The following is a 9858-nucleotide window of genomic DNA, read 5'->3' on the forward strand; positions in this document are numbered from 1 at the left end:
GCCCTGCCTAGGCGCTCGGCGGCTGGTCACTGCCCCGATTAATGCCTAGGCATTTGAAAATTAAGAAATGGCGCCTAAACCTGCTAAGGCGTCCTCCTAGACCGGCTAGGCACCCGCCTAGCCTGCCCAGACCCGCCTAGATTGCAACTTACTTAAACAGAAAATAGATAACTTTCATTTTGAATTTTTTTTTTCAATTGTAATAGACTTGTTGAATACTTAAATGAACACACATTATAGGCTCGTTCCCCATGTTTTCATTATGTTCCAATACTTCATAATATATATGTCTTTATATTTGGTAGTTTATGATGAAATTATATATATTTTAAGTATAAATCGACACTTACTTACATGAAATATAATAGATTTACTTAAATCCGCCTAGTCTGCCTAAGCGCTCGCCTAGGCCTTGCCTAGCCGCCTAGGTGCTAGGCCTCAACCAGCCTCTCGATTAGCACCTAGCATCTTTTAGAACCTTGCCCGCGATTTATCACATGACCTTCACGTGATCGTAGCACTTGAGCGTACATATTTATACCCAGCCTGTCATATAGGTCCCACTAGGTGACTCCGACTCGTGTGCTAGCCTAGATTGATAAGTTATAGATCTAGTCATACAGGTCACGCAAGGTGACTCCGACTAACATACTATTTTATATTAGTTACACATCTGGTTTACATCTTTTAGTGCTGAAATATTATGACATGGCATATCTTAATTTTCGCTAGTCTTGTGCATTGGTTTTCATACCTACGTAGTAGTATTTTCTGGAAACTATACGGGTTTTACGGAAAGGGGTTATTATGTTCATAAAGATAAATACGTTTTCAAATGCTTTGTTTTTGCCCACTCACCATTCTGTTTTGCGCCCCACTAGGTTCTAGGTAGTTGTTTAGCTTTGGTGGCTCAAGAGGACTACTCGGCGGTTCTGAGTTTCCATTAAATATTGTAGGGATCCTCTCTCGGTTTGTATAATTAATGTTTAGTTAGTTCATCTGCACTTTCGTGTTACCTATGCTTTAATATGTGTGTATCATAGACTTGATCACTTTTGCAAACTTATATATTATCTCTAGTTAAATAAGTTTAGTTTTGGTTTTTATTTATTCACATTTTATTATTATTATTATTATTATCACTTCTGTTGCGCACATGGCTATGTCACCCTCACGTGACAGCCATTATGCCTCGACTCCAGTCGGGGTGTGTCACAAATATTGTGGATATCTGCATATTTGGCTGTAGTTTTTTCTGTTGCTAATTTCAAAATGTCCCCTTTGATGCCTAATGTTGTGGAATGTATTTTGGTTGATTATTTGGTGGTATAATTTTGATTCTATGAGCTCTGGAAATATTTGATTTTAAAGTCACGTTATCTTTTTGTTGATATTTTAGGCTTAGAACACTGGTTGAAAACTCCTTAAGGGAGGCAAAGCTTGCCTGGAAAGATATAGATGAAGTGATACTTGTTGATTCTATGTGTCTCTTATGATTTCTTTTTTCAATTTGGTGACATGCTATGTCCTTTGTTATATGAGAATTTTTGTGTAGTTATTGGTTCTTTTTATTTTTATTTTTTATGCAACAGTTTATATGGTGGAGCTTTAGGTCTTGTAATTTTCTAAAACATGTCTATGTTGCTGTAGTGTAGTTTATAAATTACAAAAAAAATTAAAAATAAAAAAATAAAAGAGTTGGACCCGTCAGCCTGTTTCAAATGGGCCGGGTTAGGTCCGGTTCCAAAACTTGAATCCCCTCTACTTGGCCCGTGAGGCCCCGATACTATTTAAAACGGGTAAGGTCCAGTTCCTCCAAAATTGAGCTCGACCTGGCCCGTGCCCACCCCTAGGTCGTACTGATCCTTTTCTTCGGCTAAAAGCCCATTAGCATGAAGGATATTTACTGGGCTGAGAACTGTGGTCTTCAAGTCAACCCATATCGGCCCAAGCTGTAATTTCAGGCTCACACAGATGGGTTGCCATTCAGAAAAAAAAAATGACCTACACTCTTTTCTTTGTGTTTCAAGATGAAGATGACTAAAAAATATAGAAAGTTGGATGATATTTTTTGAGTAAACGTCCGAAATAATCCAGAACACAAGTCATGTGCACAACACATGACCTATTTTGACGAAAGATTAACGGAGTTTGGGTGAGATGTCAAATTAATGACTTCAGAAAGTTGGTATGACAAATCCCCTAAAATTTTAGTTCATATGGCAAATTGAAAAATGTGTGAAAGTTCATATAACATTTCAAATATTCTCTTGCAAATATGACATGTTGTTGACCCTAAAAACTACCAAGCCTACGTGGCATGCAAGCCGAGTAATTAATAAGCTAACTACGTCCTTCAGTTGTGTGCGGGGCGTGCCAACTTGTCGGCCGGGGAGTAGATTATGTTGATGTAGCATTGGGTGCGCTGCTGACTTATTAATGTTGCGACTGTGACTGAGGAAGGAACATATCTTGGCCTTCAGATTTTAGAGCCTGAAGACAAGGCTGCTAGTTTTGTGAAGTTTAATGTCAAATTTAGCTCTCAATATGCCGAGCGTAGTAACCTGTAACACTTCACTTCACCAAGAAAGCTGATAAGATGACCTCCACCAACAAGGACTTGAAACTCCTTGTCGATTGAGACTTGGATAAATAACCAGTCGGTCGAGAAGCAATGCTGTCTATCCAAACTGAAGGTGCTCCTCGGTCGGCTGATTCTACAGCTCCAGTGCTATTTATCCAAACTGAAGATGTCGCTGGTTGCCTTCACAATGCTGCTTATCCAAACTAAAGATGTGTTAGTGGAAAAAAAAAAGAAAATAAAAATCTCAAGGTGTTTGAGAAGTTTGCTCAGGGCAATTTATGTGTTGAATTGGAAGGGGCATTGAATGCTGCACAGCCTTCTCTATTTATAGTAGCCAACTCCTTCATAACCGAGCTATAATCATACTCGGATTAGAACTCCTCAACCTACTCCGATTAGGTCTTGGCCAATCCAAACTCTACTAGGACTTTGAATCGAACTCTTTTAACAAGCCAGATTCATCCCTAACTTTCAACGTCCTTAGTCTTAAGACTCATTGTTGTACTAGGTCTGAACTACTTCAACCTTATTTGAACTAACCCTCTTCAGAATAGTATTCGGCCGACTCTGACTATACGGCCCGTAACAAAATTCCAAACGAAGGTTACTAGGCCGCGAGCGGTTCTAAGCTTGGCCCAAATTATTATTTTGGGCCTAAACATTGCCCCCTTGCTTATGAGGTCTTCAGCCTACAAGTCTTGGCTGAACTTCGACCTTGAAGAAGCGAAATCGACCCTTAGCATATTCCTAACGAACATCGAGAAACCTTAAATCTCCCAACCACTCAGGCGCATTTTTGAAGCACGATTGCACGATTTCAATTATGTCAGACTCTCGGCCATGTGGCATCTTTTTGGCATTTATGTCCATCAATAATGACTCATGAGGCGTGCGAACACTGAAACATTGTTTTTCCATAAACTCGCCGTCATATGCAATTGTGTAACCTTCATTCTCGAGCTTTTCGGCATTCTTGAGTCGTGCGAGCATTGAAACATCCCTTCACCATAAAACTCGTCGTCACACGTAATCATGCATCCTCAATCTGCGATCTTTTCAGCGTCTTCATTTGGACTCTCTGAATATCCATCATGATTACTATGGTCAAATCTACCCTTTATTCTTTTAAAATAAAACTGTTGATCTCCTTCCTAAATGCCTATAAATACCCAACTCTCATTTATTCAGATTTTCACACTTTCAAATTTCTCAAATCTCTTGCTATTTTCTCTTAAACCCAGAAAAGAAACCATACTTTGAAACCCATAAGACCTTCATCTTTATTAATGGCTGCCAATACTTTCATTACCAAGTTCACCGAGGAATGTGATAAGTGTCGCAACATCACTGATCAGAACACTATCAAAACTATCCTATTTAAGGAAGAGCCAAGTGCTTCCCACCAAACCCTCGGCCTCTTTCAAAGATGATGTCCCAGAAGGCATCATCGAAATGTTGAAGGTTCATTGCCTGAAACCTTTATTCCAAGGGTATGACTGATCAAAATGGGAATCGGCCAAACCCCAAGGTGTCTAACCTTTGACCATTGCGACTTGGGTTGCTTGGGTCACTCAAATGGAGCCATACTTTGGCGATGAGTGGAGATCTCTCAAATGGAGCCATCAAACTCTTGACTATCGAAATGAACTTGGATCGAGAGCTTGTGATGGCTGCCTTCAGCTTCTGGTGCTCGGCCACTAATACGATGGTCCTTCTCCTCGGCCTCCTTGGTCTAACAGTGTTAGACATTACGGCCATACTTGGCACCTCTCCCACCGACCTCCCAATCGATACTTCTCTCTTCGGGTATAAATTCGACTTGAACCTGAAGACAATCTTCGAGGAACGTGTCGTTGAAGCACTGATGAAGGGAAACCAAAGGCCGTCGAAAAGGGACGCCCATAAACTGCACAATAACTTTTTCAATTACAACACCCTGATCACCCACTTCATCGGCTCAGAAGAGGGAACACGGGGCCTTCTTATTCTACTTGTAAAACAAGTACATCTTTTGTGCTAAGTCGAATAAGTGCCTGGTCGAGAACATGCCAGTCACCGAAGCCCTGGCTAGCAGTCATGTCATGGCCCTTAGTTCGATCGTCCTTGTCAACCTCACTAGGTGTTTGGCCAAAGCTTCCTTAGGGAAAATCGACCCTCACCAAAATAGCTTACTCTGGGTCTTCCAGCTCTGGCTGCAAGTTTATTTCTCGACATTGCAACCAGAAGTTCCAAGCTTCAATTCCTCTGAAGCAATGGTTCTTGAGCTAGCCTCAAGCCCCATTCTTACTCACTCAGTTGAAAAAAATTTCAAATATTTCTTCGGCCTAGAAGACCTGTTAGACGACGAATTCCAAATCTGCAATAATCGGACATACCCATCTTCCATCATCCTTCCATAATCGGCATAGGAAGAGGCCGAGGAAGCTAATCTTCGGAAGTCTTGGGATCATTCATCATAGCTCGCGACCTATTCTATGGTTTCCAAGCTCGATGAGGAAGCTGGGAAGTCTATCATCCCAATTTCTGAAGGAAAAATTTTGTCCTACTTAAGAACATGTGAGAATATTTGAACACATAGGCAAACTATTAACATATTAAAGTAGGCATGCATTCAAAAACAATTCTAAAACCCATGACTTTCAAAGCCTAGTGAATGGTGAACCATGAGACTCTTCAACAACATTAAAAAGAAGGAAGGATTTAGAGATTCATTACCCTTGAAGCTCATCCTTGTTTACACAAGGGATTCACCCAAGTGGAGGGCCTTTAAGTCACCTCCTAGCTCATTGGATCTTCCTTGTGATTTTCTTCCTTTTGATGCTCCTTTGCTCCTTGAGAATGTGAGGAAAGGATCTCCAAAAACACCAAATATTTGGTGTCCCTAAGTCTCCACACCAAGGATGAGGTGTGAAGATGAAATGGATGACTTAGAGAAGAAAAGATTGCTAGCTATCTCTTCCCTAAGTGGCCGGCCTCTTTTAGAGAAAAAGAGAGAAAGTGTTTCTCATCTTTGTCTCAAGAAAACCCTAATGAGGTAAAAGCTATAAAGATGCTTTTATATCTCTTTTCTTAGGTGAGTGGCAAACTTGCAATTAAGCAAAACTTCCCACTACCCTTGCTATGGCCGACCATCTTAAGTGATTGGGCTATTTACCCATATTTGTTTTAGTTGTCATACAACTTAAACATAATGGGCCTAGTGGACCAAACCCTTTTGGACCCCGAAGCCCAAGACTAACTTAAAAGCCCAATACAAACCTTTCGTAAAATTGATTAACTAATTAATTAATCTTGACCATTCTCAATTAAACCATTTAATTACTTATCCATCTCATTTATATTTCTTCACTTTCATCCTTACTCGGTGTACGATCCATTAGGTTCCAATTAGCGAGGCAGTGGGCGATTGTTACTCTTAACGATCGATTGTGAATTAAAAGAACATTTCAATTCTCCCTTTGTTGAAGATTAGTGTTTCCTAATCTTTAGGGCTTCCACAAACCATGAGTGACACCTAGCAGTATGTCATGGCTACCCAAGCTAAGTAGAAGTGGTTGGAGAACCTATCCAGTTACAATTACAATGCAATACGGTCATTCTCTAATACAATACTCTTAATCACATTGTTTGAGTGATAGTTTGTTTCATGTCTACTATCCAATGTGATACTTCTTTATATGATTCAATTGAATATGATTTGGAACATACTTCCTAAGTCATATTCGTATGCTTTGGCCAAAGACTCCCCGAATCATATCTTAGAGTATTCTCCTTCCACCATGGAAGGTTAGAAATCCCTTGTTGTGCATTCATATGCCTACATGACTAGATAGCTTGACCCCAACAATGTCGTGGACACTCTCGATGGAATGCCTTTCACATGATCAAAGATCAAGGACCTAACCATTAGACATCTATGATGTCTCAGGTCAAAGGACTACTTTGCATATTGCAACGAACGAGTTTTTACATGACATGTATGTTCGAACTCTCTTTTGATCGTTGTTCAGTGTACTCAATTACTCTTTCGAGCACTTATGTGTTTGTCTTAGTGTCCAACACTAAATAACTTGAGACTAGTCATACTCACGCTTGAGTTGACATAACACATACTAACCTTAACGGATTGTCAATGCCCAATTGGCAATCCTATGGCTAGGAACTTTTTAGGAATGAACATAAGAGAAAGGTCTCGTTAATCTAACTTACTTAAATCACTTATCTCTTTGATCAAATACATTCCTTGGATTCCCTTATTACTTAAACACATGATACAATAAATAGTGATTAACAATAAGCTTTGCCCTTTATTAAACATATAATAGTTTAATACAATAAGTATTCCAAAAGCTATTACATCAAATGAGTGGCTTTGTGGGCATACTTCCAACAATCTCCCACTTGCACTCAAAGCCACCTTCCCATGTATCTAATACCCATCTTTTCCATATGGCGGTCAAGTTGGATTTGAGACATTGGCTTTGTCAGTGGATGTGCTACGTTATCGGCTGAAGAAACCTTGAGGATGTTGACTTTCCCCTCGGCAACATATCTTCTAATGATATTAAAGCGCCTGTCAAAATGCTTGTTCTTTTTATGAGCCTTGGTTCCTTGGCTTGAGCTATCGCCCCACTATTATCACAGTACAAAGTTACTGGTGATGTAATGGTTGGAATCACTCCAAGTTTAGTAATGAACTTCTTCATCCAGAACACTTCTTTGCCGGCTTCAACTGCAGCGACATATTCTGCCTCCGTCGTGGAATCAACAATTACATCTTGTTTCTTGCTTTTCCAGCTAACAGCCCCACCATTTAGAGTGAATACATATCCGGAGTTGGAACTTCTATCATCGATGTCAGATTGGAAATCTGCGTCTATATAGGCTTCCACTCGCAACTCTGTTGCTCCTCCATAAATGAGGAACATGTCCTTAGTTCTTCTTAAGTACTTAAGGATCGTCTTGACAGCTGCCCAGTGTTCTGATCCTGGGTTAGATTGCTATCGACTAGTAATGCTCACAACATATGCGATATCAGGCCTGGTGCATATCATGGCATATATGAGACTTCCTATGGCGGAAGCATAAGGAATAGTACTCATCTGCTGTATCTCTTCAGGAGTCTTAGGTCCCATGGACTTAGAAAGGTGAATTCCATGTCTCACGGGAAGAAGACCTTTCTTAGATTGTTCCATCTGGAACCTACTTAGCACCTTATCTATGTACATAGATTGGGATAATCCAATTAATTTTCTGGATCTATCACGATAGAGCTTTATCCCAAGTACATAAGATGCATCTCCTAAATCTTTCATGTGGAAGGTTTTGGACAACCACACTTTTACAGAAGAAAGTACTGCAATGTCATTCCCAAATAGTAATATGTCATCTACATATAACACTAGGAATACAACTGCATCCCCAAAGACCTTTTGATAAACACAATTGTCGTCTTCGTTTTGAGAAAAACCAAACGATTTGATTTCAGTATCAAAACGAATGTTCCAGCTCCTGGAGGCTTGCTTAAGTCCATAAATGGACCTCTGAAGCTTGCATACTTTAGTCCTTTTAGACTTGGACACGAAACCTTCGAGTTGAGTCATATAGAGCTCTTCCTCTAGGTAGCCGTTCAGAAAGGCCGTCTTCACATCCATTTTCCATATCTCATAATCATGGTACGCAGCTATAGCAAGCAAAATCTGAATGGACTTAATCATGGCTACAGGAGAGAAGGTTTCTTCATAGTTAATCCCTTCTCGTTGCCTGTAACCCTTGGCTACTAGTCTAGCCTTATAAGTCTCCACGTTCCCATCAGCGCCTAGCTTCCTCTTGAAGACCCATTTGTTTCCAATAGGTACTATACCTTCTGGAGGGTCTACAAGAGTCCAGACCTGATTTTGATACATGGAATCCATCTCAGATTTCATGGCCTCTTGCCATCTCTTTGAGTCAATGTCGGACATTGCTTCAGTGTAGTCCCTAGGGTCCTCCTTTGTGTCATTGTCACCTAGAAGGTGCAATTCCCCAAAGTCATTATCTAAGCCATACCTCTTAGGTGGCTTGCTAACCCTTTCAGATCTACATGGAGCTAGGGGTTTAGGAACAGGGTTGTCAACTTGTCGAGTGCTTGTTTATGGTTCATCATTAATCTCATTAATTTCCATCGTTTTACTTATAGTTCATTTGAGAACAAATTCGTCCTCTAGAAACTTAGCAGTTCTGGCGACAAAGACTTTTTGGTCGTCAGGATGGTAGAACTCATATCCCATAGTTTCTCTAGGATATCCCACAAAATAGCACCTAACTGATCTCGCTTCAAGCTTAGTAGCTTCAAGCTTCTTGACATATGCTTCACAACCCCAAATCTTAATGTGATTAAGACTTGGCTTTCTTCCATGCCATATCTTATAGGGCGTCTGTGAAACTGACTTGGAAGGTACTATATTAAGCAAGTAAGCTGCTGTATATAGAGCGTGTTGGAAATGTGCCCTAAAACCAATCATATGATGATACTTTACGGACATTTCACATGTTAAACTAATCTAGTTTAATATCAAGGGCAAAGATTATTGTTTTAAGCCGTCTCATATAAATGTTATATGCTTAAACGATAAGTCCAAGGAATATGTAATTAGGAGAATGTAATTTAAACAAGTTAGATTTATGAGACCATTCTCTTTCGTATACATATCCTAAACGTTCCTGATCATAGGATTGCCAATTGGGCATTGACAGTCCGTTAAAATCAGTACGTGCTGTGTCTTCTATCATGGAGAGTGACTGGTCTCGAGTCATTGGTGTGATTGACACCAAGACAAGCATGTAGGTGCTTAATAGCGAATGAGTCCACTGAACACGATCAACGAGAAGTTCTCATACTCATGTCACATGAGAACTCATGTTTGGGATAATGCAAAGTAGTCCTTTGACCTGAGGCATCATAGTTGTCTTGTGGTTAAGTCCTTGATCTTTGACTATGTCAAAGTCACTCCATCAGAGGGTGTCCACGGCATAGTTGGGGTTAAGCCACTTAGCCATGGAGGCAAGTGAATGCGCAACAAGGGATCTCTAACCTTCGAACCGTTTGAAAGAGAATACTCTATGATATGATTAAGAATCTCTGGCCAAAGTATGAGTGAGATTTAGGAAGTCATTCCAAATCACATTCAAGGTAATCATATAAGTAAATGAATCACATTGGATAGTAGACATGAATAAACTATCAATCCAAACAATGTGGTCAAGAGTATTGTATTAGAGAGAGACCGTATTTC

The sequence above is a fragment of the Malus sylvestris genome, chromosome 16, assembly GCF_916048215.2.
Source record: "Malus sylvestris chromosome 16, drMalSylv7.2, whole genome shotgun sequence".
NCBI lineage: Eukaryota > Viridiplantae > Streptophyta > Magnoliopsida > Rosales > Rosaceae > Malus > Malus sylvestris.